The sequence below is a fragment of the Oryza sativa genome, chromosome 8 (genome assembly GCF_034140825.1).
Source record: "Oryza sativa Japonica Group chromosome 8, ASM3414082v1".
In the NCBI taxonomy this organism is placed as follows: domain Eukaryota; kingdom Viridiplantae; phylum Streptophyta; class Magnoliopsida; order Poales; family Poaceae; genus Oryza; species Oryza sativa.
The window spans coordinates 18,661,654-18,689,311 of NC_089042.1; the positions used below are offsets into that span (position 1 = coordinate 18,661,654).

Here is a 27,658-nt window from a genome sequence, read left to right on the forward strand (position 1 = left end):
AGGCTATAACAAAGGCAATAGGTTATTTCCACCCAATGACATTCGAAAATAAATGCAATAGTTGAATAGAAACAATAGCTTTAAATGGGATCAACATGCTCAAAGGGTTGTTTGGGATCTGTGTGACTTGCCTTGCAGGCCTTGGAATCGGATTCTCCGGGAACGTCGGAATCTAAGCATAAAAGAGCAAAATCACCAAAACAACACATAAACAATCATGAACAGTACATGTGGATATTTTTAACATGTAGATCTCAATTTTAGAAAAATTTAGAGACTTGAACCAACTAAATCCGAGCTAAGATGAATTAGTTATGAATTTTTAAAGATTAAATCGGATTAAATCATTTATATAGATTTTAACTGAATTATGACGCAATAAAGAATTATTTTTGAAAAGGAAAAATGATTTATTGCGTCAGCGGCTCGGGTTTACGGTGGACCGGGTGCACGGCGACGGTCTACGGAACGGACGGCCGAGATCGCCTCGGTCTACCGTGGTCTATAGCGGACATCGACGATGACGTCGGCGATGATGTCACCACCGGCGGCGGCTCGGCCACGCACGCTCGCCGGCGAACGACGGCGCGACGGCGCAAACGGAGGGCACCTTCGGGTAGCGGACGACGCGGCGAACCTTACCGAGGCACAAATGGCGGCGGACTGCAACCGGACGGCGACGGCGACGAGGTCGAAGCAGCGGAGACGATCGGGTCGACGACGACGGCGGTGCTCCGGCGATCTTCGGCGGAAGCGGAGGGGTGGACGAGGACGGCGACGACTTGGCGAACCCAGCGGTGGCCTTCCCGAGCGACGACGACCACCGGAGCGGCGGCGGCGCACGGCTGGACTTGCGGCGGCGACGGCGGCGCACGGCTTGACGCGGAGGTGGCGAGCTAAGGCGAGGGTGGCGCTACGTGTATATATATATATATATATATATATATATATATATATATATATATATATATATATATATATATAGGTGTGTGTGTGTGTGTGTGTGTGTGTGTGTATATATATATATGTATGTATATATATATATATATGTGTGTATATATATATATATTCCATATGTATATGCATAATATATATGTAAATAAAAAAATTGATAGATCGATCTTTAGTCCCGGTTGGTAACACCCAGTTATTTCACCCGGGACTAAAGATCGCGGATTCGTAGTCCTGGTGGTTAGATAACCGGGACTAAAGGGGGGTTACGAACCCGGAGGAAAAATGGTTTCTCCACTAGTGTTTTTAGCTATTCTTCTATTCTTTTTTGGGTAGTGGCAAGTTTTTTTTTTGTGATATCCTTTTTAGCTATTATTCTATTCCTTTTTGGGTAGTGGCAAGTTTTTTTTTTGTGATCTCCTTTTTAGCTATTTTTCTATTCCTTTTTTGGGTAGTTTGTTGTGTGCCTGTAATCGTCATGGAGAGGTTTCATTGTTTCTCTTCAAAGTCTAATTGGATCGTTTGCTAACTACTCCCTTGTTTCAAAATGCTAGTAATCATGCATGTGAAATGCACGTTCTACCCATTATAACTTGCTTCAACATAATACTACGGAATAATAATGATGGTCCGTTCCTAGATAACAAATTAATCAACATTCACTATCATTTGAAATCAAGATTGAGAATGAGAAAGAAACACTTCAGTGCATAAGAAATATCATAGTAACATTCATATAATCCATGTGGGTAAGAAACAAAGCTATATAAATAAAGATGAAATCAGGATTCATTTCAATTTCCATGCAAATTAATAGTTAAAAAAAAGATCAGTACTCCATTTCATACAACCAAGCACAATACACTGCACATGTCTAACTTATAAACTGAGAAAAAAATCAAGCTGAATTTGAAGAGAAAGTGTACATTCCATCGAAACTGAACTCGAGTCATCCACCAAATACACCTATAATTATTTAATGGGAGCCTTCAATTTGAATTGTGAAATATACCCATATTCTTGTGGGGGCCAAGAATGTTAACTGCGGTGGATTTACGGGCCAAGTCTTTTTGTGGATTACATGAACAGATACCTATGAAATCCAGATAACAAGATGGTCAGCTTCCTGAAGTGAATACAATTTTAGAGGTGAAAGTTTGAAGAGAAGTAAAAAATTTAAACAAGAATCAATGGTGTCAAGCATGAAAGGAACTAAACTGAAGCCAAAATTTTATCAACCACTAATCACATGCACAATTGAGTTTTTTTTGTACAAATATTCTGCAATACAAATTGACATGGGTTTGAGTATTTGAGAAAATACATAAAAAGAAAATCAATGCTCCAGATAATACACTTATAGAAGGAATATCTTCAGTAAGTTCAAGTCTCAAAATTCTTCCTGATTTTCCTCGTGCTTAACAGTTATGAGAAGAAAAGCTGAATATTCTTGATCTGTAACTGTCACTTGATTGTATTATGACATGAAAAACTGAGTATTCTTTGAGTAATGGAAATTAAAAAATATATAACATTATAGAACATGAGGGAATAAGTTGTGAATCATCAAATAGTTTGATACCTCTTTGCAAATAAGCATTGAATGAAAAAAATAGTTGCTAAGTTGGTACAGATTTTGCAGGACTCGTAGTGGCAAAAGCAAATACCAAATATTTAGCCCTACCAAATAAAGATATTCACATATAGAATTGTGTGCATTCTAGTTTTTCCGGACTCCTAGTAAAAAACTGTCAATTGCCAATTTACACTCCTAGAGAAGGACATCTCAAAGTGCCAGACTCCTGTGTCTGACTACATATCCATGAAAATCAAGTAAGTCTTGTCAAATACTCTTGCAGTCTTGCATTCTCAAAACGACACAATTGTGAACTTGGTTGCTCAAGGATAACAAAACTGAAGCACACGTGTTTGCTAAAAATGATTAATTTGAATGAGATACACACCTCATAAACCAGACTTGATATTGTAAAACAAGAGTAAACCACTCTAGAACAGCTTCTACAGTTCACAGCTTATAACTTTTAAATAACATATCCCATCTCCATATGAAGCAACGTTATTTCAACTTGTTCTAAAAACACAATATACATAGAGATTTTGTCCCACAAAACTTCTTAAGCTATACATGAACTGAACTTGCGAAATAAAAATATCAAACAACAAATACAGATACTAAAATATATGGAAGCTCTCTTCTTAAAACGCATGAAAGCATTTCTGGTAAGAATGTACCCAAGATTTTAGAACAATGATCCTAACGACAAACCTGGAATATCAAACTGCAAAAATAGATGGCTTGTTTGTTTCGAAACATACCATTCCCTCGAGCTAGCTAGCAAAACTGAAAATATTTTTCCCTAACTATGATCTTAACGGCATACCAAGAACTAACATAACTTGCATCGTACTTATGAAGTGCATGCCTCGTACCTTCGGATTATGCCATTGAAAAGGACTCTTTATAAGAAAATGAACACAACAGAATCATTGTATGAAAAATGAAATTGTGCATTTTGTAGCTCTAAACTTCTAGAGCATAGAATTGGAAAATGAAATTGTAGGCCACAATAATAGGTGGATATTCAGATATGACATTCAGGTCGAGTGCTAAAAATTTTACCCCGGCAATGGATTTACAAAATAGACCACAATATTTAGTCATGGAATTCATGCTCTTTCTTCTTCTTCACCGTTGCTCATGTTGTCACAATTAACTGAAATCACCAAAATTTATAGATAAATGTTATCGACCTACCGTATTCCTGAAAAAAAAATGTTAGCCTACTACAAACCTCTGGGCAAAGCTACCCTTTCAAAGTATTGAGTTATTGACAGTCTGCAATTATGCCTGTGAGAAGGAAATCTGCCATTTTCCTACGGCAAATTCAGATAGTGACAAAACCTGCCAGATATCCAGAAGAGTCAAGGCATAGAAGTCAAGCTAGTGTTCATAATAACATATATAATAGTGAATTAATTTCTTACTGATCTTGGCTTGATCAAAGATTAAATCTGCATGGCTTGATTACATGCAAAGAAGGCACATATTTTTTTTGGAATGGGATATCCTCAGCTTCTTGACCAACTGCTTGCACATTAGGACTCCCGTTTTGACCCACTTTATCTATTCAACAAAGCAAAGCATGCAGACATTTTTCGTCTAGAGGAATATCTGCCTGCGAAAATTCAGCAGGAAAATTTGTTTGTTTAATCCAAGTAAAATTGATAGGAAGTCTCAAGGAAACAACCAGAGCATGCAACAGTAATACACATCACCTGACTATTCATTGCTTTTGGTCAAGTCCAAACCAAGAAGATCCAAGACGTACCAGACTCTCTCACCGCAGCAGCTACCTTCAAAAGCACTAAGAAGTTGTATTTGCCAGGTAACATTGCAAGTGAAGCATTACCTGTGGTAGATTAAATCGAACTGATTTCTTTGAGGTGGGAAGGAGGAGGCGCAGTCGAGAACACGCTCGGCGGGAGCAAGCACTGGTCTTCCCTCCCGCCGGATCTCCATCGCACCGCTTCAATCCCCACCGTCAGGTCTCCTCTCCCTTGCAGGCTGTCGCCGAAGACCACGATCAAGTGCAGATGTGAGCAATCGAAGACGTGGCAGCCTGGATCTGGGCAAAGGACCATGGCAGGGAGTCTTGGATTTGGAGCACACCTAGGGAGGGAGGACTGGAGAATGGTTCATGTGTAGGAATAAGTCTTGGCTGGTTGGTCCTGGTCTTGTGGTGTCTTTTCTTGCTTTTTAGCTTTCTAGGACAGCATCTCTACTTTCAGTTTGGATGCTCTAGGACAGCTAGGACAGCAGTTTGTTGAGATGCTCTAGGACAGTTTGTTAGGATGCTCTAGGACAGCACCCTCTTGCCCTAGCATGGCTGCTACAAGCAGCTATAAATATGTACCCAATCCTCTTTGGGAGGATATGGCTTTGTGTTTTGTGAATGAAGAAAACCAGAAAATTGCCCCATCTCGAGTGCCATCCTCTTCTCAATGAGAGTAACCATTGAAATTCTAACATCCTGGTGGTTGACGGGAGTACCATCGAGGGCGTGGCGGATGAGGGGTGGTGATGCCGGTAGGTGACACAGGAGAGCGATGAAAGCGGCCGGCGAGGCTATGTGGCGGTGACGGAGACTACCAGCGAGGTGGAGATGGGGAGGAGGCCGAGCATTTTTTGTGGATGTCAAAATCGAGTGTAGGTGGTGCATCATCAAGGGCGAGATCAAGGGGAGGAGGAGCCGAGGAAGCTATCGGCGGCGTGATTGAGGGGGAAGCGATGATGTGGTGACGGAGTGTGCGGAAGAGATGTGAGTAGGCGACGGGTTTAGAGTGGAGGAATTTGCGGAGGCGGCGCGGAGACTCTGTGCATGGGCCTAAGATTCTCGTGATTTGGCCGTTCGATTGCACAGTAAAAACTCCTCCTTTTTATATTAGTATATATATAGAAGTATAGATAACAATAAGATATGTTGGACCTGATTCGTAGTAGAAAATGTTCCATACGATTCATATTTTGGGACGAAGGGAGCAGCTACTGCTTCATCAACAAATATAAGTGTTGTTTTATGAAAAATTAGATTTGAGGTGAAGTAACTTTCATACCGTTGGTTGAATTTCATTGTTGGGCAAGAGGGTAAGTGGAGAAATTAATATGGGTTGGTTTGGACGGAGAAGTAGTACTATAATTTTTTTTTACCATGGGAAAATTTTGAACGGTAGAAGAACTTTATTTTTATATTTCTGTGAATGGAGAGAGCAATATACATTTATAAACTGTACTTGCACGCACGGCTAAGGAACCTCTCGAGAGCTCTCGTGACAGCCTGGACGAAAAAAAGTCTTCCTCTTCCCTTTCCTCTCAGATCCCTCTCCCTCCTTGTCTTCGGTGGTCTGCCGTCGGCGATAGGGGGGGGGGGGGGAGGGGTCGATGGTCCTCTGTTCTTTGTAGATCCAAAGTTTCATCCGGTATGTTGAGCTCTCTCATAGTAGTGTTTCTTTTGGTTGTCGAGGAGGTTGCCGCAACCAACCATCCTCGTCCTAGCGTTATGGTGGTCGTTGCCGGTGGTTTAATCGGTTCTTGACTAGCATGCTGCTGGGTTTCTCTGTAAAATCAAGGAGTTGATTTATATTTTGTGATGAAAATATTGGTGGTTTGCTAATGTTATTTTGCAAATTTTATAGGCGGTTGATTTTGTGAAGTGAACGTTTTCGGTTGACCCTGGCGGTTAGACCGGTCGGGTGCCGCCGGTCAGACCGCAGGTGTTGCGGCGATCAGACCGGTCGACCCGACGGTCTGATAAGTAGGATCCTGATTGTTGTCGGTTTCGGGTTGTCTTGCCGACCCGACTTGTAGATGGTTTCTATGCGTACGGATACTGTTATTATACTAATGTGAGTCAAGTTGGGATGAACTTGTGCTCGGAATATGGTTTCTTGGTTGTTGCACGTGCAGGTGTTGCTTGAGGCCTCGGAGAGTGTTGCATGTGATAGATTGGAGTCGACTTGGGATAAGTTGGTGTCGAGGGATCAAGACATCATGCGGGATACTAAAGGCTAGAAGACAATGCACGTAGTGATGAAGAAATTCGTATGATATACAAGAGGGATTGTGTACGTATGGAAAGAGGAGTCGAATTTGGAAGGGAGTCCGAATTCGGGAAGATTGATTGAGATAAAGAAAGGAATGAGTTAGATACTTGCAAGAGATGGTTTCCTACGTGGGTTAGGAGTACTAAGTTGTGTTAGATTTGTGGGCTTTACACAGCCTACCTCATGTATAAATAAAGAGGGAGGGTGAGGCCTCCCGGTATCAGTTTTAGAGAGACTTGAGTGTAGAGAAAGTTAGGTTTTCGAGTTTAGTTCGAGATTTTGGTGAGGAGTGCTGTTGGTGCACTTTGTAAACACTAGTTGATGCAATAAAGTCGAAAGTTTCAATCTACATCTTCGAGTTTGTCATCTAACGGCAGGTATGCGCGCGGTCTGACCACGGGTGATCGAGTTGTCTGTCCGAAGATGCTTACGAGGCTTCGGCGGTCAGACCAATGGTGAATAGGCGGTTCGACCGACAACGACAGGGCTTCGTCATCTACTTCGTTCGAGGTAAATCTTTTATTCCGCAAAATATTTTGGGTTTTTGGTTTATCCTACCATTCACCCTACTGTAGGTTTGTTTGGTCGTGTGCAATCCTACAATTCGTACCGGAGCCTGGCTAATTCAACATCTCTGGCCCAAGGGACATAGTGTGCGAAGGCCTGATGGACCATGGGTGCTTGCGGTGCCCGTATACCTGAGCGACCGTATACCTGAGGGACCGTCGGGAAACGGTGAAGGGGCAGTGAACGGCTGAGGGACACCAATGTGTGAAGGGGGAGATTGTTAAATAGTCCTAAACTGGTTGTGGAATGGCAAAGATATAAGTGGGGGAGCCCCTCACCTCATTGGCTAGCTTTTGGAGTGGGAAAGGCCCTTTACGATCCTAGGATCGCACAAGACCAAACAAACCTATCAAAGGGTGGGGGGGGGGGGTTGAATGGTGGGATAACCAAAAAACCACACGCACACCTGCGGTTAGACCGTCGGGACCCAGAAACACCGGTAGATGACAAACGTCGGGCTTTTGTTGATTATGACCAGAAGAGAGCGATAACGTTGGCACGGAAGTCACGGTCGACAACAAGAGTTCATTTAAATTAAAGTCGGAGGGCTACTGTCAGGGTTACGGATAAAGCATACCTCCTATCCTACGACTTGTCAAATATATCGGATTGGTATACCTCATATCCTATGATATGTTTTCGTATGCAATAAGGAAATACACAAGATGTTATGGAAAAATATTCTCACGTGCTGGAAACTATCATAGTCCTACTTGCAAAGGATAGGGATTATTCTTTATCCTGCAGGGTTTGTTGTCTCCAAGTTTTACTTGGAGACTAAGGCAACTCATGATATAAAAGGCATACCCCCGAAGGGGCTGAGGATCTTCGAATCATAGCACCAACACACCCACCATAGTCTATGAAGCCGATGGTCTCAAGTCAAAGCCGCCGGGAGGTCTCGTCTAATAATCTCGATAGGGATCTCGTCGGTATCAACAAGTTCATCTGTTCTCTTTGTATTCTGTGGTCTTCCATATCAATTCCATATAAACTAGATTAGGGCTATTACCTTACGAGGGGCCTGAACCAGTATAATCCTTGTCTCTTGTTTGTTTTGATGTCGTATCGTGTAGATCCTCGTACTAACGTACCCCATCCCCGTTTATCTGGTCTACGAGTATCTCCCGTCGACAAAACTTATCGGTGACGGGCCTTATTCTTAGCCCGATTGAGATAACTACCATCCGTGACGGCCAAATGCTCGATTGAGATAATTTCTCACATCAGTGACCTTTGATTAATGACGGTAGCCCTTCTCGACACTGATGATGCTGTCCGCCCGATTAAGATGACCTATCCCGTGCTAGTGTGAGCTCCGGTCATCGTAAATGTGCATGCTCCCATGACAATATGAGGGACACTTGGTGAATAGCACCAAGGTAGAAACTAGTGGGACCTAGTTAGTGTTAACGGCTGTTAAGTACCAAATTAACTCCGTTAATACCAGCATAAGACCATAAATATAAAACATCCAACATAGTCCCAGGGCTTATTTCTAACAATTTCCACGAGTGTTGGTGACAAACTACCAAGGTTGAGAGGAAATATACATGAAGGAGGATGAGAATCAAACTCGTATCCGAACTTAAGGAGTTTTGGACCCAGAAACCCAATTAAACACCTCTAAATGGGCCAAACATTCATACCGATGGATTCAGGGGCCCAAAATAAGTGTCCAGGCCAAAAATCGGAGCGAACGGAGCCGTCCCGGGTTCGGAAAAAACCCTTACGGAGGCCGCTGGCCCAGGACCAAGTTGCATTCCGTTGATAGCCGCTCCCTAGTGATGGTTATGGCCATTATCACCTGTAGAAACCGTCATAAGCTGGACACATGGCACTAGGAGGATGAAGATGCTCATTGGATTCTTGGTGGATCTCCACACCCCCAAGCAAGCTCCACCTATAAATACCCCTCCTCATCCTTCATTCCGACACACACCAAGATGTAGAGCTAAATTACAAGAGGCTCTAAGTATACTTCAGATTCTTTATATGGTCTATAGTATGCTTAGAATAGTAAGAGAGAAAGTAGAAGAAGTCGGAAGAATCCCAGAGTTGTTGGTAATCCTCTTATCCCAGAGTTGTTGGTAATCCTCTCCTTATTCTTGTGCTTTGTTAATTACTCTGGTTCAATAGAAATATCATTCTGGGTAATTAAGATTTGCTTAGTGACAATTATTCTTGGTTAGTTCCTAAATAGCATACGAGATCATTGTTCACTGTAGTCCAGCAATATATAGTGATTGCTTTAGTGCTTGGCCAGTGCTAGAGTAGTTATTAATTGCGTAGACGCGGTGTCTGGGTAATTAATTTCCAGTGGTTGCTGCATATCCCACAGTATGTTAGAGGTGGGTGTAGAGGTGGTGACAGCCCCCAAGAGCACTTAAGTCCTCCCTGTCCATGTACGTAGTGGAGCGACATATGGGAATAGCGGATTGCCAGTGCTTGAAGTGTCGCGTTAGGATTAAACTTAAACTTTCCTTATACACTGTTTCTCACTAGAAAATCATCTCTATCCTTTGCCCATATTTATCTTGTGTCCTTGGATGAACCGGAGGAAGAGATAATCACACACGTTCCTTTGGATTCGGTACCCTTGGAATACTCCGTAGAGGAAGTGCTACATCGGTATATCCGTGCGCTTGCGGATTCTTTCTGTGAACGTAAGAAATACCAATAGTAAGCATGGAGGATGGCTGGTTGTGGATAGGCACCAGGCGATGGAAGATGTGTGCCAACGATCTAGTGCTTAGATGACACTCTAGAGCTCGCTCAACATCGGGATCTCTAAGAGCAAAGCTAATAATACAACCAGCTACTTACTGTACAGATCTTTATAGCCAATCTCTCAGCTCACTTATATAGTGGTTAGCTTTTCACTATAAATATATGGTCCACCTGTCTGTCTCATAGGTTTTGTTGGTACCTGTGTGTTAACGACCAAATTTGGTAAGATATGAACCAGGATCGGCATTGGAATCAAAGTGGATTCGACAAAGAGTTAGATTCGAAGAACAGAGTATGCATCGGCTGCGAAGGCATTGGCTGGAGTCTGCATTGGCTAAGATGGATCGGAAAGAGGACAGCCGATACAACCGATACAGCCGATTCTGTTGAAGACAGTTGTAGAACTGCTTCTAGAATCGATCAACGTGCTATACAAGGATTGCCACGATGGAGATAAGCTCTCGATAGGCAATTGTATCTATTAATTGTATATAAAGTCTGCCGTAAAGACTTATGTGTATCTTAGAGTTTGTTAGAGATAAGAGTCGTGTCCGGCAAGGACCTATCATGTATCTCGGGTATAAATATAACCCGAACCCATGTAATTAACAACAACAGTTCAATAACACTTTCAGTACATCGCCACCCTTTTATTTTCGTTCTATTTCGACGAGTTCTTGCTTTCGGGTTGAGCTGCATCGGTTTCGATCTTCTACTAGAGGTAAACTTGTCATGACGGTTTGCATTCTCGGGATTAGTGCTTTCATCTTATTACATTCTAATCTTGTTTATGTAATTCATCGAGTTATCATATACACTTCATAATCTTTATTAGTTGCGCTATATAACTTGCAATCGATTGGTTTTTACTGTTAGAAAGTAGCCGATAGAGTTAGATCTCATTATTAATCTAGATTATACTGTGTATCTACCATCTCTTAGAGGTTTTCATTATCTTGTTTAGATCTTACAATTATCTCTATGCTTAATGCTGCATCGGTTGAATTCGATCTATTAAGTTCTATCTATAATTGTGATATCTAGCCTGTTTCATGATCATCAATAAAGATAGTGTCGGAGTTTCAACCGATCTTATCTGGTTTAGCTATTTTTTGTCTCATATGCTTGATTGTTATGCTAAATCTGTCTTTTATATTAAGATTTTATTGCATTAGAGTATATTAGGCTTCCTGTTTAATATATTTTGGCATCGGAGTATTAGCCGATACGAGCTAGATCTATTCGATCGGCTATGGTACAAACGTTCATATAATCATTACCTTAATGTATCTTTAGACTTAAGTGATTTATACTGTCTCGACATGATGTTCGATCTATCCCAATCACTTAGTTTAAATGTACACCGAGAGAAGGATTATATATCGTTGATATCTACAGCCGATTGAGTAGATTTAGTTTTATATTGCTTTATCATTCATTGCCGATCTAATGCCAATAACATCGGCTCGACGATAAACGATATGTCATTGGCTTCTAGGCGATCTGCTATCTTTTATAGATTTAACCTTGTTTTCTTCTCTTTTATTCTTGTTAATTGCAGGATCAAATCGACTGGCATGCTCATAAACCTAAGAGCATTATTTTGGATCTGCACAGAAGTTAAGCAGATCTTCCAGGTCAGTGTGTGTTTTTCGCATCAACACTGTGCCTAAGCTGGATGTAAGCTTACAGCCCATTTCTTATCTCTCCTCTCCTGTCTCATCCACCTCATCATTCAGCTTTCTTACATCCCTCTATTATACTTGCTCTAATAAGAGCCGCCAGCTCGAGCTCGCCTAGCACCGAGCGCCATCACCTCCAACATCATAGCCTCGGTCATTGTGGTGACGGTGGCCCCAGGTGGCACGGCGACAAGCGGGTGGTGGGGTTCAACAAGGTCAATGTCGATCTTGAGGTCAGGGAAAGTACCATTTTTCTTAGAAAATCAAATTAATATATTTTAAAAAAAATAATAAATACTTAATTAATCATAAGAAAATATGTCGCTCTGTTTTACGTACGTGGAAGGTGAGTTCCCAATCTCACCTCCTGATCACAACCTTAGTGGGGGAGAGAGAGTGGCACTAGTACATAAATAATTTTTCTGGACACCAGCCCCGGTAGATTCCAGATTGGCTGAAAGTGGAGCCATCTAGAAAAACTAGGCTACCTGCGCCGGGCTGTCGCCTGCACGAGAAAATACATTATCCTGTGCTGGTGTTTTAATCCGACCGCACGGGATAATCCTCGTTACCCCGTGCGGTCGACTTAAGAGGACCGCACGGAAAAATTAATTTTCGCGTGTGGGACTCTTAGGTGGACTGCACGGGAAAATACCTCTCCCTCTTTTCCCTTTCACCCACTTCAAATTTTTCACAACCTCTCTCTTCCTTTTCCCTTTTATTCTCCCTCGCTCACTCCTCTCTCTCTGCCATTCCTCTCCTATCCCCCTCCCCCATCTCTCTCTCCTCTCTTTACCTCTTTCCTCTCCTCCCCTCCCCACCGAGCGCACGGGGCCTTGCTGCCACCGCCGACGGCATGGGTGGCGGCGCGGAGACGGAGGACGGTCGCGGCGGAGGCTGGGAGTGGCGGCGGCGTAAGACGGCGACGACGAGGATGATAGCGACCATGAGCAGCGGCGGCTAGGAGCGGCGGCGGTGCGACGACGGCTACAACGGTGACCACGAGCGGCAGCGGCGCGACGACGGTGAAGACAAGGATGACGGTGATCACGAGCAACGGTGGCGGGGAGTGGCTGCGGTGCAACGGCGGTGACGATGACAGGAGCTACGGCGGCGCAACGAGGACGACGACGGGTTTTTTTTTTATTTTATTTTTGTTTTTTTTCGTGCGGATGGTATAACTTGATCGCACGGGATAATCGATTATCACTTGCGATTGGGTCATACTTCTTGGTATTTCTCAACGTCATTACTAGAAATATATCTCCCAGCAATGGCGCCAGAAATATTCATGGTACATAATGGTTACAGATCATATCCGCAAGCGTACGGATAAACCATTGTAGTATTTCACTTGGAAGTATTCCAAGGGTATCGTATTTGTTTAATCCCATGAAAAGATTATAATAGAGAGAACTATGTTATTTTTTATATGTTACTTGTAATAATCAAAGTCTGAGCAGGGGTTAGTCTAATTAAAGGGTAGAGTGACACGAAGCAGATCGAATAACTCATTCTATCATAAATACTAGGGTTAATTGGATCCATGCCACTGCAAATGTGGTAAATTAAAAAAATACCACTACTATTCACGATATTGACTGGGTGCCACTGGAATTTTGGGAAATTAGATCCATGCCACCCCCGTCGTGTTTTCCATCCTTCCCGTTACACTTTCCGTCCTTCCCGTCGCTCTTTCTAGAGGCTGAGGGCACGGAGGCCCGCGTCGTGGGCGGCAGACAGCGGAGCCGCCGGGTCAAGGAGGCGGAGCGGCGGAGTTGCCGGCCGGCGTCGTGGCCGGCGGACGGAGATGACCAGTCGAGGAGGCGGAGCGGTGGAGTTGCCGGCCGGCGTCGTCCTCCGCTCCTCGCTGCCGACCCGCTCCTCACCCGCTACAGCGCCGTGGTGGTGGACGACGCGCACGACGGGATGACGCTCACCGGCGTCATTCTCTGTCGTCGGCCCATTCATCTTGAAGCAACAGCAACCAGTCATATCCAATTTCCATCCCAGTCCGTCGTCCCATAGCTGCCGGCATGCCAGCCACAAGCATCCCTCGTCAAGCTGCATCAAGTAGCAACCTCGTCGTCGATCTGCATCATCAAGCAACAACAGCCGTTTCGGCATCTAATGGTTGGCATTCACCGAGCAGAAGCCCGGCCGGATTTGGCGGTGGATGCGGTGCTCGTTGAAGCCGCCCGTCACGTACGGCGCCTCTTCCCGTCCCCATCGCATCGCTCATCCTCACCGTCTCCTCGTCCTCATCGTCAATCGCGGTAACCTCATCCAAGTCGTCGCCCGTCGTGGCCCATCGTCTACAAGCAGCAACAAGCCAGCTTCATTCCGGCGGTGGTCGTTGTCGGCGGCGGTGGCGGCGGGCTGCACCACAGTGGCCGTGGCTTTGTGCTGCTGATGCTGCGCCGCAAGCTGCTCTCAACCACGCGTCCCCTCCCATGGAACTCGTCGACAAATTAACTGCAGGCACTTGGCCGCGTCCTCCTCGGCAGACGGCGACTCGAAGGCGGCGGGGTCGAGGTCCTCGAGTCCGCAAACACGCGCGTGCCGGTCTTGACGGCGGCGCCGCGGCGGATTGGGCCGGGGCGGGACGAGTTGAGGAGGCCGAAGTCGAGGCCAGAGACCATCCCCCGAGAGGCGCTGGTCGTCGAGTTCGGCGGCGCTTTCAACGGCGAAGTAGAAAGACGGCACGGAGTTAGGAAATTAACAGGGGAAGGACGGAAAATGCAACGGGGTGGCATGGATCCAATTTGCAGAAATTTCAGTGGCATCTCGCCGATATCACGAATAGCAGTGGTATTTTTCTAATTTGCCACATTTACAGTGGTATGGATCCAATTAACCCTAAATACTAAGTCTAGGCTAAGTGGAAAAGAATAAAAAAATATATTTCTATCCTTCTAATATACATGCTCCCTCCATTCCATAATATAAGAGATTTGACTTTTTGCTTGCACTGTACGACCACTCGTCTTATTTAAAAATTTGTGCAAATATAAAAAACGAAAAATTGTGCTTAAAGTACTTTGGATAATAAAATAAGTCAGAAATAAAATAAATAATGATTCTAAATTTTTTGAATAAGAAGAATGGTCAAACAGTACAAGCAAAAAAGTCAAAATCGCTTATATTATGGGACGGAGGGAGTATAGCTTTGGATAATTTATCTACTATATAATTATATAGCCAATATCCCCTTTACAATGCCCTTCTGGTGTTTTGAGAGACCACCCCTGGTTGCCCGAGTTTCTTATAACAACCCATCATGGCCATCCAACCATGGCTAAATACGAAGGAGTACCCTCACCAGGAGAGTAATTTAGGATTATATACTAACGTGAAGGAATACCCATACTGAGCTGTCAACATCAGCGGCCCACCTCTACTGACCCGTAGTATATAACCCCAAATAATGATATTCAATAGCCTAAGCACCTTGCTTATACTACCAAATACTACTCTACAATCATCGTCATGACTTAGAGCAATCATATAAATGAATATTATACCCACACCAATGCATCTCCCCAGTAAGCTTGCTAGACAATTATATCTCGAATAATATATCGGAAAGTCGATACTCGAATAATCAGAATGAAGCAAAGTCTCGTAAATATATTAAGAAGAATATCCTAATAATAAGTATAAGTCTTACAAAAGAAGGAAGCGCTACTAGAGCCATACCCGAATTCTTTCGAAGATTCCGAGGACTAAAGAAACTATTCTATTTCTATTCCACTAACTCTAGAGCACTAAACTAAACTTGAGAGAGAGTATGAGAAGCTTCTTGCTTGAGTGTGTGGAACAAGTGAGGAGATGAAGGCCTTATATAGCCTTCCAATGACGGTTGTGATAGTTGGAATGGTCGGTAATACCCTCCAACCGTCATTGGGGACTAATCCACACCGTTAACGCAAAACCCTGCATCCAACGGAGCTCATGGGGGTTCGGCCGAACCATGGGCCAACCAAACCAGCCTATATTTTGGCTGGCGGCCTCTTTAACTTCTTCTCTCTGTAGACTTGTGAATTTTGGGCTAGTTTGGTTGTGTCATTTCTGAGTTCTTAGCCCATCTTTCTATAAGTCTGATTCTCGACGACGTCCGATTGATTGATCGTCTATTTTGCTGCCGATTCTCCTCCATTTTGTATTGTATTCTCTGCAAGAGGTTACAAATATGCATTGCAAGCATAACTAGTTCTCATTTATTTTAGTAATATTGACGGGCAAAACTAATCGATAATGACCGTCAACAACCTGAACGTGAAAATATTGATTTCGTAGACCCCTGGGTGCAGACGGGCGCTACCTGCTGTTGAAGCGAAAAACACACCTCCGCACGGAAAAATAGGTTTTGATCGCACGGAAAAATCAATTATGTACTAGTGTGGAGGTGAGAAAAAAGAGGGGTTATTTTCATATGCTGGCTTTTTAATAGACTGGTTTATTTTCCCGCGCAAGCTTATTAAGAGGTTCTTTAGCGAAAATTGATTTTCGCATATGGTTCAGAGGATCGGTTTTTGACCTGTTTAGTTCGCAAAAAGACAATTTTTGAGTGTCACATCGAATGTTTGACCGGATTTTGGAATGGGTTTTCGGACAGACTAATTAGGTTGAAAAGATTCGTCTCATGATTTTCCCCTAACTATGCAATTAATTTTTTTAATCTATATTTAGTGCTCTATGTATATGTGCAAAGATTCGATGCGATGTTTTTTAAACTAAACCAGGCCTTAAGGGATCTTATGCTCAAAAATCGATTACGTTGTAGTGACTGTATACACAATCCCTGCTGTTGCTTATTATGTATTAGTACTGTAACCCAAAATCACAAGAAATTAAATACGGGGATCGGATCTAACATTTATTAGCACAAATCACTAGTTTTAACGCGCTATATATCTGGGCATATGTATATCTGCATTTGTCCCATCATCCAACCAACCAATAATTAAGCATTGACGTAAATGTTGAATGGTTTGCCAAATCGCCACGTACGACGTACGACCATCATCCGTCGTGAAGCTCTGGATTCATCCAGCCAGCTACAGCGGAGGAGGAGGAGACGACGCCGCCGCCGGAAGCCTGAAGTGGTCCAGCGCCGACCGCCCGTCGAGCCCCTTGCCGTTGTAGTGCGCCAGGAACTCCCCCGCCGTCGTGCTCCTGTACACCGCCGCCGCCCGTGCCCCGCCGCCGCCGACGACGACCGGGACACACGGCCTCGTCGACGCGTACGCGTGGCGGAAGAAGCACGCCACCGACACGCGGGCCGGCCCCGCGGCGCCGGTGGGCAGCACCCGGTGCTCCACGCTCCGGAGCCTGTCGTTCGACACCAGCTGGAGGAGGTCGCCGACGTTCACCACCAGCGCGCCGGCCACCGGGGGCACGTCCACCCACCGCTCCTCCGGAGGCCGCGGGAGCACCGCCTGCAGGCCGCCGGAGGTGTCCTGCAGCAGCACTGTGAGGAAGCTGGGGTCGGAGTGCTTGGTCGCGCCCATCGTCGCCTCCGGCTCCGGGCACGCCGGGTAGTAGTGCGCCGCCACGCTCAGGCTCAGCCCGTCCATGCACCCGGCGTCGCGGCCAAGGTACCCCACGGGGAGGCCCAGCGCCTCCGACAGCAGCTCGAACAGCCGTTCCCCGAGCCGCCGCACCGCCGCGGCGTACACCTCCAGCACGCCCCTGCACGGCGGCGGGATCTCTTCCGGCGAGGGCGCCTCCGGGAACATCTCAACGAACATCGTGTCGCGCCAGTTGGCCTCCGGCGAACGGAACCCGTTACGGAAGAGGCCGAAGTTGGAGTTGAACCAGACCTTGCTGGCGACGTCCCTGGTGTAGTACGGCACCTTCGCCTCCAGGGGCTCCTCGTGGAAGCGCCGCACCGCCGCGAGCATCTCCTCCATCAGCTCCCCGGCGACGCCATGGTTGACCACCTGGAAGAAGCCGACCGTCTCCGCGGCCGCCCTGACCTCGGCGACCACCCGTCCCCGGTCGACGTCGGCCTTGGCGAGGTCGACGTCGGCCTTGGCGCGGCGACGGGGAGGGGGTCGGGGTGGTGGCGGAAGAAGTAGGGGACGGTGGTGACGCCGGCGTCGACGAGGCCCTTGACGCCGGCCTTGGTGTCGTCGAAGGCGTGGAGGTCACGGAGGCGGTCGGTGCCGGAGACGGTGGCCATATGCGGACGCGCGCGCGTCGTGAGCACTGGTGGCGTCGTGAGCACACGGTAGGGCTCGCAGGAACGACTGAACGAGGCTTGGAACGGCGCTGGTGGCTAAGAGCAACTTTGGACTAATAAATTTATAAAAGTTTCAAATTGGACCACCCTTCTTCTCCATCAATCTTTCCTCCTCTTCTCTATTAAGCAGCTGCGCCATGGATCTGACTGAGGGATGATCAAACAAAGCACCAGGATTCCTTCTCTCTCTGCTCTGTTCCCGAGCTTGAGGAACCGACAAGATCAAGCCTGGTGGTAGCTGGCTGCTGTAGCTGTCGCCTGCAAGCTCAATACAGTGACTTGTTCTAAGCTCACATGATTATTTAAGGGGAAATATGGTAGAAGACAAGCAACTAAATCAAGGAGTAAAGAAATCAAGGTCAGATGGAATATTCATTAGTTTATTGTGCTGTGGGTAAACTCGCTAATGAAATCAACGAGCGGCAAACAAAAAAGTGATCCAATGTGTAATACTCCCTCCGTATTTTAATGTATGACGCCGTTAACTTTTTGACAAACGTTTTACCTTTCATCTTATTAAAAAAATTATGTAATTATAATTTATTTTATTGTTATTTGATTTATCATCAAATGTTCTTTAAGCATGACATAAGTATTTTTATATTTGCATAAAAATTTTGAATAAGATGAGTGGTCAAACATTGATTAAAAAGTCAACGGCGTCATACATTAAAATACGGAGGGAGTAGAAGGTAAGAAAACCTGGACCAAAGTGAAAACGTTAGATATAACCTAGTCCAAAATAAAACTCAGGCAATAATAACCGGCCCAAAGTGCAATTCACTCAATAATAAATTATAATTATGTAAAATATTTTAATAAGACGAATAGTGAAATATTTGCTTTCGGCCTTATGCATGATGACGTAGCGGTGACAACGACATCAGCAATGGTAGTTGGAGCAAGAGCTGTATGAAGACTGGACACTACATGTTGGCAAGTTCTTTTTATTGACAAAGTCACAAAACCACAGCACAAGCATGGCTGCATGGCACAAACGACAAAGCACTAAAAGCCATCCAGGATAAATGAATAAAACAAACAGCACTTGGCTACTTGCCAATATAATACCACTAGATAGCACAAAACACTAGCAAAAGTACTAGATCCTCCACACAACACTAGCAAAAGCAGCACTAGCATTTTTTGGGGCTTGCAGCAAGCACACATGTGCAGCCCTACAACACCAACAAGCTTGCAGAGCACATGGCATATAGTAGTGCCAAAGCAGGCAGCAGCACACCACACACCAAGCCAATAAATTGGACAGCAGAGTATGAGATAGTGAGAGAAGAGAACTAGCAAAACAACCGAAGGTGCACTTAAACGCCCTAGTGGGTTTTAGTGATTAATGACAAGGTGGTTAAAGGGGACTAACGTGTTTATCAAGTTTATTCACAGGAGTTTACTCCCAAAGCAAGTTGTGATGGCTAAGAATGCAAGGAGACCCCCCAATTTGAATGTTCCTAAGTGCGAAAAATACCGAAGGTGATTAGACTAGGTTTTTCTCTTTCGAAATTGAGTTTAGGAAAAACCGTACTATTAAGAGGGGTTTCAAGTGTGGTTCTAGGGTATACAAAGTGCTCTTAGTCATATCCATGAGTCAAAATATTTTTGGAATCATTTCTAAAAAATGATTTTTCTCCCCGGGACAGAGAGGGCTACCCGGAGGTTCTGGCTGGAACTTCCGGGCGCTATTTCAAAAGCGAATTTTTCCTAAGTGCTGCTCGGAAGTTCCTGGCACTTCTGCCCGGAACCTCCTGGCAGGCTTCCAGTTCAAACTTGTGAGTAACGGCTAGATGACATCACCTAGCCGTTATATATATGGATTTCGTCCCCAGGTCACCCTTTGGCCATTCCACTTTAGCTCTTTCATGTTCTAGGGTTTTCTAGCCACTCCCAAGCTTCCTTTGCTTCCTCCACTCAAATCTAGAGCCTATCTTGTGAGATTGAGAGATTAGATGAGAGTGTAGGAGTGTTTTGGAGATGGCTTGAAGATTAGGTTTGTTTGAGCACTTTGGATACCTTGTGGGCTATCACTTGGGCTTATTACTCTTGGAGATCTTCTCCTAGACGGTTAGGTGTCGCCCGTGAGCTTCCAAAGATCTTGTGGATGTCCCGGGAAAGTTTGTGAAGGTCTTCCTCACCTCCGCAAGGAAACGAGGTAAGTGAGTAAAGATTCTTGTGCTGAGTTTTCAGAGGTTGTCCTAGGTAGAGCAACTTGCACTTGTGGTCTTTTCTAGAAGGAATTGTGAGTTGGATCTTGGTGGTCACTCAATTCTAGAAAACGACCTAGAAGTGTTGAGTTGAAGGCTGTGGATTTCTTCTGGAATCTTTGCATAAGTGAGGTAAGGAGTTAATTGAGACCCGGCTCTTTGAGCACCTCAACGGAGAGTAGGATCCATGTGATCCGAACTTCGGGAAAAAATCGCCTTTGTCTCTCTTGTGCATGATCTGTGTTTGAATTGGCTGGTATCTTGTGTTTTTCATCTTGTGCAACCCTGTGCCTGATTTTCCCTAGCTAGGACCTGTTATTCTTCTCATATTTTCGTTTATCTCTGTTGCCCGGAAGTTCTGGGCTCAAGAACTCCGGAAGTTTTGGGCTGCTCATCACTGCCAGGAAGTTCCGATGTTCATCACCAGGAAGTTCTGGGCCCTGTCAATTTAACCGCTGCGTTTGTCGAGAAAATTTCAGGAAAGCTTATTCACTCCCCCCCTCTAGGCTACATCTCTGCACGTTCAATTGATATCAGAGCATGGTGCTCTTGATTCAAGTTTCACCGCTTTGAGTGATCCATGATGTCGGACTTAGGGGGAAAGGACGGGGAAATTGGTAATGAAGATGGAGCGAGCAGCAAGGGAACTCCATCACCCAAGGGAGCCACTATACCTTTTGATTACAGCAAACTTACCATTCCCTCTCACAACTTCGTCTCCGTGCCTTCCGGGCGTGCTCCTCAATTTGATGGGACACATTACGCCGCTTGGAAGCACAAGATGAAGTTGCATCTAATCTCTTTGCATCCAAGTATTTGGAAAGTTGTTTGTACAGGTATTAACGTACCTCATGAAAGACATGGAGCTCACTTCGGAGCAAGAACAACTCATCCACCGCAATGCTCAAGCTTCCAATGCAATTCTCTCCGCCTTGAGTCCGAAGGAGTTCAACAAGGTTGATGGACTAGAGGAGGCCAAGGAGATATGGGATACTTTGCAATTGGCTCATGAGGGATCACCCGCCGTTCGTGAGGCCAAGATTGAATTTTTGGAAGGAAGGCTTGGAAGATTTGTGATGGATGACAAGGAGACACCACAATAGATGTATGATAGGATGATGATTCTTGTCAACAAGATTAAAGGACTTGGAAGTGAGGACATGACAAATCACTTTGTGGTCAAGAGACTTCTCCGTGCATTTGGTCCAAGAAATCCTACTCTTGTATCAATGATACGGGAAAGGAAAGACTTCAAGAGACTCACTCCAAGTGACATTCTTGGAAGAATTGTGTCTCATGAGATGCAAGAATAGAAAAAAATACATGTATAATATATGAATACACGTGCAAAATAAAGTGTTGGGACATAATTTTTTTCCTTCAATGAACTAACTAAAAGAGGATAGAGTGGATGTTTTCATTTCTATGAAATCAATACATTTTGAAGGATTTGTTAGAATAAATGGGCTAGGCCCGATTTTTCTATTAAATCTCAAGGGCCCATAATAAATGTTAAGGATAATAATACCACCCTAGGAATTAAACGAGGAGTATCTCAACTTAAATAGGGAGTTATTGGAGGCTCCTTGTTGACCGGTTGAGGTGGGGATCGGAAAGCCACTACGCCACCGGCAGGCTGCTCGTTGAACCGCCGCATCGCCGCGAGCATCGCGTCCATGAGCTCCCCGGCGACGCCGTGGTTGACCACCTAGAACAAGCCGGCCGACTCGGCGGCGGACCTCACCTGGGAGACGACGTGGCCACGGTCGACGTCGGCCTTGGCGAGGTCGATGACTAGGATGGCCGCGGCGGCCTCCGACGGCGCGGCGATGGGGAGGGGGTCAGGGTGGTGGCGGAAGAAGTAGGGGATGGCGGTGACGCCGGCGTCGACGAGGCCCTTGACACCGGCCTTGGTGTTGTCGAAGGCCTGGAGGTCGCGGAGACGGTCGGTGCCGGAGAAGGTGGCCATATGGGCAAGTGTGGTGTTGTGCGGTGAATGAATGACGTTTCATTGCTGTCGCCGTGCTGGTGGCCGAGAGCAAAAGTGCCTTGGTGTCGTCAAAGGCCTGGAGGTCGCGGAGGCGGTCGGTGCCGGAGAAGGTGGCCATATGAGTGAGTGTGGTGTTGTGCAGTGAATGAACGACGTTTCAGTGCTGCCGCCATGCTGGTGGCCGAGAGCAAAAGTGATACCGGTCGAACACTTATATAACCCTCAACAACCAATGTGGCGCAAAATGGTACTCCCTCGCTTTTTTTTACCGGAAAACTACCAGCGCTTTGTCTAGCAATGTATTTTCATTAAAATTAAAAAGTATGTACAAAGAAGCAGAAGTTACAAGGTGCTCCAAAAAGATTATAAAGTTTGTATCCAATCAAAAACTATTTGCTTTAAAAGTTCCTTTAAAAGTATGATTGTTTGAGTTTTAATTATTACAAATTTGAAAAATATATTAATATAATGTATTAGAGAAACTTTTATATAGAAAGTTATTGTACGAAACGTATCGTTTAGCAGTTTGAAAAGTTTGTCACGAAAATCTTTTGTTGAATAAAAGAACGGAATCGTAGGCGCTACACGCTAAGGTATGACAATGGGGAGGTGACCGCGTGGTGCACTGCTCTATAAGCGTCAGCGTCAATGTGCGAATGTGTCGGTTCATGGTGATGTAGGTGATTGTGACACTAGCAATGTGGTAGCGGTAGCTTGAGCAGGAACTGTGTCAAGAGACACAGGATGTTAGCATGTCTTTTTGTTTTTTGGATTTCTTTTTCAAGCTATTTTTGATGTTTTCTTTGTGTGTAGGTTTAATTAGTGCTTCTAATCTCCACGGAGTTTTGCCGAAAGCCTATTATTGTATCACTCGCTAGCTTCTTGTCCATCCACAAATATAAGTATTCCTGAATTTCTACACACTACATAGAAAAAATCTTAATAGGAGTCGGCTCATGGGTGCCAATTCATTTAAAATCGGCACCTATTGACCATTTCCTATCCCTATGGGATAAAAAAAATTTGAAAACTGACACTTTAAGAATCTATAGGTGTCAATTTTAAATAAAAACCAGTAACTATACTTTTAGTTTCGGATTTAAAATAAAGACACCCATACAAATATTATAGACACCCATACATGTACCTCCTCAGCCAACGCTGACGCCCCGACAGATGTCGCCGGGCGCTCCAGGCCGGGTCCACACCGCCTCGTGCGTGCGTGCCAGCCACGCTGCCCCACATCTCGCGCGCGGTGTACATGTTCACTAGCACGACGTACTTGCCAGCAGTCCCGGCTGCAGCCGGAAGAGAAGTGCCGGGCAGCGAGGAGATGGAGGCGTTCCGTGTTCTGTTCCATTGCCAAATTTGATTTGATTTGGATTTTTTTTGGTTGATTTTTAGTACGGTGAATCTTCCTCTTAGTCATTTTGATAAAGTGATTTTTTGATGGATTTAGTGATGTGAATCTGCTTTGCAATGCATGCTCTGCTCGGATCAGTTTGACTCGAGCCGAGCCGGTATTTTTTTCCTCGTTCAACCCTATAGGTGCTGATTGTAGCCAAAATCTAGCACCTATATATTATTATAGGTGCTAGTTCTGTAACCGATACCAATGACATAAGTCATCATGTGTGCTGGTTGTCGGTTTGGAAATCCGCTATGACTGGTTCCTAACCAACAACAAATACCTTATTTTAGTAGTGACGGAATATTAAGGTTGCGATGAAATTACTTTCAAACCTAGTATGTGGCGAAATTAAATGAGGGGTAAGTTGGGATATGAAATTAGTACTCTAATGATGTTTATAGTAGTGGCTCATTTTCGTGAATAAATTTCAAACGATACAAATGTTTATATTATTTGTGAACGGAGAGAGATACAAATATGTAACCTGTACTTACACACCAAACAAGTTATCCCAGTATGTATTTTTGAGATAATCAATGTCTTTCATCTATTAAATAAATACAGATCAACTCCTAGATTCAACCTATAGGGTCTCAAAACCAAAGATCTTACAACCAGACAGCTCAGTGCGTGAAGCTAAAACTTGTGCCGCTACAATAGATTGGCGAAAAACATGTTTCAACGAGCACTCTAAGAACACAGCCGTGATCCTCTTGATACCTCGGATCAAATAACTAACTTCTGAGTGTCCTCTGAGATTGAGATCCGCGGGATGATCGATAGACAATCCGACACCAAGATAACATTTTCAAGTCCTACATCCCTTGCCATGGTACTATTTCAGCCATTTCAGGAATTTCAGGCGAAACACTTGGAGGGATTAGCTTGTTGTAAGCAAATAATTAGCAACTAACACTAACAATGTGAACAAAATCAGAAACTAACCCCTATTTTACGCGAGCATGGACATTAATCGCTATTGTTCTAGGCTTCTAGCTGGCAATTGAGTCCCCATGGAAGCAGAAGGGAGAGGGGAGAGGAATCACACGTGTAGAGGCATTCTTATAGATTTAACACAATGCCGCACGTAAGTTCGTATCAGTACTGCCTTCGTCCCATATTACCAGTCGCTTTAAATTTTTTAATGTTTAATCATTCGTCTTATTAAAAAAATAGAATTAATTATTTTTTTACTTGTTTTATTATCAAAATACTTTAAATTGACTTATTATTTTTTATATTTGTACTAATTTTATATAAAACGAATTGTCAAATATTGCAAGAAAAAAAACAAAGCAACAACAAGTAATATGGGACGGAGGTAGTATATGCCAGAATCTTTTGGGACACTCGAGAAGTATGCAAGAGATCATTTCTTGCCTCCCAAATGGTGCCACAGGGTGACAGCAAGACCTGTATCTTGGACATTAATATTTAACAATGTTCAAGTATTCACACTACTACAGAAACGATTTTCTGTATGAGCCCCTCGTTAGATTCCAAACGGTACAGAACTGACCATGTCTGGAAAAATCGTCCTCCTATTATTACATGCGGACCCTTAAGAGAACCGCATGTGAAACTCGATTTTCACGTGCAGGTCTCTTAAGGGTCCGCATGCAAAAATAAGCCTATTTTTGCATGCGGACCTCTTAAGAGACTGCACACGTGGAAATAGATTTTCTTATGCGGGCATCTTAAGAGCACCACACGTAAAAATACCCTCTCTCCTTAGGCATTTTTCCCTCTCAACCACTTCAAAAATTTCTATCTTATCCTCTCCACCTACCCATCCTTATCCTCATTTATTCTATCTCTCTCTCGTCTCTCACGGGCGGTGGCGGGCAACAGGCGCGGGGCGGCCGGGAGCGGTGGTGGCTGCGCGGCCTCACACGCGCTCCCCGGCAACGGCGCCCCTCGCCCGCCTGAATCTGGAGACGGTGCCCCTCACCCGCTCGGATTTGGAGGCGACGCCCCTCTCCCGCCTGGATCCGGCGGTGGGTGGCGGCGACGCGGCAAGCGGCGGCGGGCTCGAGCCCGCTGCGGTGGCCAGTCACAGCGGAAGGTGGCGACGTCGACTACGACAACGACAGCGACCATGAGGAGGTGTGGCGGCGGGCGATGGCTATGGTTAGTTTGGATTTTATTTTTTTTGTTTTTTTTCGTGCGGGCGATATAAGCCATCCGCAGATTTTCGCGTGCGGGTGTGTCACCCGCACAAAAAAAATTAGATTTTTGCAGACACTTGGTGCAAACGGGTGGGTGATCTGCACGCAAAAATCCTTTTTGACCTTACAGAAAAATCGTTTTCATATTATTGTCATAGACCATTGCTCCGTGCTAGTTAAGCCTCTCTTGAACAGCTTGATCTCCATCTTTTGTTTAACTACATTCCAAACACATTGTTTAGTTTTCAGTATTTCACCTAAATGAGAACAATTATCAACCTCTGTTGTATCTCTACATATTGATATGATTTGTTTTAATCTCTTTTCCCCTCTCCTACTTATATGACTTGCTCTTTCTGCGTACACAGGCTAGCTATCTCTCTCTCTCTCATCATATCGTTCAGTTCTGTAGTATATACTATATATGTACACTCGGAGTGGATTTTAAACTCTCGAGTGGATATTCTCTCGTTGTTTGCATGTCACTCAAATAGTTATAAAAAAACTAAAAATAAATTGAGAAGATGTAATACCATATTATATATCACTTCAACAAACATACAAGTTAAAATTCAACTTTTACATCTTTTTAAATTTTTCATAACAATTTAAGTGACATGCAGACAACAACCAGAGAGTATTTCATCGAGGGTTTAGAATAGTTTGCCATGTACACTACATTATATTTACAATATGTCAAAAAGGATTTTATTTTGAGAATGGGTGACATTGGGGAAAATAAACACATTGCATGTTTACCTTTTCACGTACGTTGCTTCAGCCATTGATGGATCGAGCCACCGCGGCACCGCTTGACAACACTTGCCGTCGCCCAGGCAACAGTTCATCAGCAGCCCTCCCTTCCCTGGCAGGGCTTTGTTACGTTGGAGGGGAGAGGAAACAACTAGCAACTCACGTCTACATCTTTGATCGATGCTCGTGTCCTTGTGGGTGTTCCATTTCTTTGGCTTGATCAGGCATATGTAAAATGCGACGCATCTGTGTCTGAGTGTGGGATGTATATACAGATATGTACATAATTATAAAAACAGCAAAAAAAAAATAAAATCAAAAGGTCAAAATTTTTAAGGGATCCGAATTGCCAAATCATGAAAAGTTTGGGTATCAATATAAGTTTGCTGATAGGAAAGACGCATGAGGGACCAATGGATGTTATTGGTACATGAGATGTATTTACAACTTCGAACATACACATTTACTATTTCACATGAAACGCTATCTCCTTCGGTTTCCTTTCTGTATGTTGCTTAGAGGAAGGATAATAATACAGCCGGCTTATTGGCTATAAGGCTCTTTATAGCCTTCTCTCAGTTCACCCATATAATATTTAGCTCTTTACAATTAATATAGGGCCCACTTGTCTCTCTCACAGAGTTTCTTGGTTCTTATGTCCAAGCTGGCTGTAAGTTTACAGTCCGCTTCTCCTCTCTCTCTTCTCTCCTCTACCTCAGTATTTAGACGGCTTACAGTCTCCTATTATACTTGCTCTTAAGGGTCTGTTCGGAACCCAGGATTCCCAACCCCTCTACATCGTATTTTGCGTGTACGCTTTTCAAATTGCTAAACCGTGCGGTTTTTGCAAAAAGTTTCTATACAAAAGTTGCTTAGAAAAATCATATTGATCCACTTTTGAAAAAAATAGCAAATATTTAATTAATCACACGCTAATGAGCAGTTCCGTTTTCCGCGCGCACTGTTCCGGATGGGAACCGCCAGTAGCGAACAGAGTCTGTGTTCGCTAGAGCCGGTTCCCAACAGGAACAGCGCGCATGGAAAATAGAACGGTTCATTAGCGCGTGATTAAATTAAGTATGAGCTATTTTTCAAAAATGGATCAATATTATTTTTTAAACAACTTTCATATAGAATTTTTTTTAAAAAAAAACACATCATTTAGCAGTTTGAAACGCGTGCTTGCGGAATACGATGCAGAGGGGTTGGGAACCTGTAGCGCCCGTTCCGTCGTGGCGCCTAGCGGGAAAACTATCTCTTAAAAATTCTATTTGCGAAATCTGTTTCTTTGCTTGTTGTCTAGTGTCCGTGCCATCTCAGA

General features: G+C 44.4%; 2 long non-coding RNA genes and 1 pseudogene across 2 annotated transcripts; 1 reads left to right on the forward strand and 2 right to left on the reverse strand.

Annotated features, from left to right (window-relative positions):
• Positions 1-1,718: 1,718 nt before the first annotated feature.
• Positions 1,719-4,644, reverse strand: LOC9268614 (uncharacterized). Its single transcript, XR_001548033.3, has 5 exons — positions 4,249-4,644; positions 3,958-4,148; positions 3,765-3,874; positions 3,593-3,686; positions 1,719-2,044 (listed from the first exon to the last, which is right to left on the reverse strand). It is a non-coding gene; the product is annotated as an uncharacterized lncRNA (long non-coding RNA).
• An 11,700-nt stretch (positions 4,645-16,344) lies between these two features.
• On the reverse strand, positions 16,345-18,409 carry LOC4345479 (1-aminocyclopropane-1-carboxylate oxidase homolog 1-like; annotated as a pseudogene).
• Positions 18,410-25,166: 6,757 nt separating this feature from the next.
• LOC136351298 (uncharacterized) lies at positions 25,167-26,677 on the forward strand. The gene is made up of 2 exons (XR_010734285.1): positions 25,167-25,546; positions 26,366-26,677. It is a non-coding gene; the product is annotated as an uncharacterized lncRNA (long non-coding RNA).
• The last annotated feature ends 981 nt before the right edge of the window (positions 26,678-27,658 follow it).